Here is a 1408-nt window from a genome sequence, read left to right on the forward strand (position 1 = left end):
TCCATTTACAGAATGTGTTCGAAGTGATGACCATTTGTATCTATGCAGTGCTGCAATCTTCTCATCATGGATTGAGTGGTGTTTCTTATCAAATCGACACTTATCGAAGCACGTACTCTGACAATTAACTCTCACATATCTTCATGTGTACTTGGAACGTTATTATAAACAACATCTTTTACGAACCTTCAGAAGAAAAAATCCAGAGGAGAACGAGCCGGCCACGACACATCTCCTCCGCGTCAAATTCAACGATTATGAATTGTCCTTCCAGCTCATTTCTAGCCATCAGCGCAAAATGTGCCGGACACCCATCGTGTTGGTACCACATTCTTTTCCTCGTTCCTAAAGGTATTTCTTCCAATAATAGACCTAATGTTTCTTGCAGGAATGTGGTGTACTTCCTACGATTAAGATTTCCTTCGATGAAATAAAGTACTCCGTCTTCATCGGGACCATCCGACCGCCGTATCATCCTTAGCTGAGGATGCGGATAGGAGGGGCGTGTGGTCAGCACACCGCTCTCCCGGTCGTTATGATGGTTTTCTTTGACTGGAGCCTCTACTGTTCGGTCGAGTAGCTCCTCAATTGGCATCACGAGGCTGAGTGCACCCCGAATAATGCCAACAGCGCATGGCGGCTGGATGGTCACCCATCCCAGTGCCGGCCACGCCCAACAGCGCTTAACTTCGGTGATCTCACGGGAACCGGTGTATCCACTGTGGCAAGGCCGTTGCCTCCTTCGATGAAATAGGGGCCTACAATTCTGTCCTCCAGAATGCCACACCACACGTTCACCGACCGCGGATTTTTTTGTGCAACTTGCCACAGCAAACATGGATTTTCAGTTGCCCACTAATGCATGTTATGCAAATTAACATTTTCATGGTTCGAGAATGTAACGTCGCCAGTAAATAAAATCAAATTAATAAATGTGTCATCCCTCTGAATCTTTAGTTGGCCCCATCGCCAATGCGATGCATGCAATCTGTACCAATTAATTCTTGGTGGAGACTGATATGGTAAGGATGATATTTATGGTGATGCAAAACACGAACAACACTACTCTGGCTCATGTTGGATTCCCTTGCGATTTGACGCGAACTACCACAAGGATCTCGAACCACAGTGGCAAGAGTTCCAATTTCCGTTTCCTCATTCCTAAGCCGGATATGTTTCCGATGCGTTAAGGATCCAGTTGTTCTCAATTTATCATACACATATTTAAATGTACGACGTGTAGGGTGAGTACATGGAGGATATCTTTCAGTGTATAAGTCTCTCGCTCTCACCTAATTTCGCTGTCATTCTCCGTAAATGAGAAGCATATCGACTTGTTCTTCGAAGGAATACATCATTCACATTCGCCTGATTTGACGATACTTACCTTAACTGTTCCTATTAGTGT

The 1408-nt window shown here is 44.8% G+C and overlaps 1 pseudogene; it reads right to left on the reverse strand.

Annotated features, from left to right (window-relative positions):
* Positions 1 to 621: 621 nt before the first annotated feature.
* Positions 622 to 738, reverse strand: LOC124617424 (annotated as a pseudogene).
* Between the last annotated feature and the right edge of the window lie 670 nt (positions 739 to 1408).

The sequence above is a fragment of the Schistocerca americana genome, chromosome 5 (genome assembly GCF_021461395.2).
Source record: "Schistocerca americana isolate TAMUIC-IGC-003095 chromosome 5, iqSchAmer2.1, whole genome shotgun sequence".
Taxonomy (NCBI): Eukaryota; Metazoa; Arthropoda; class Insecta; order Orthoptera; family Acrididae; genus Schistocerca; species Schistocerca americana.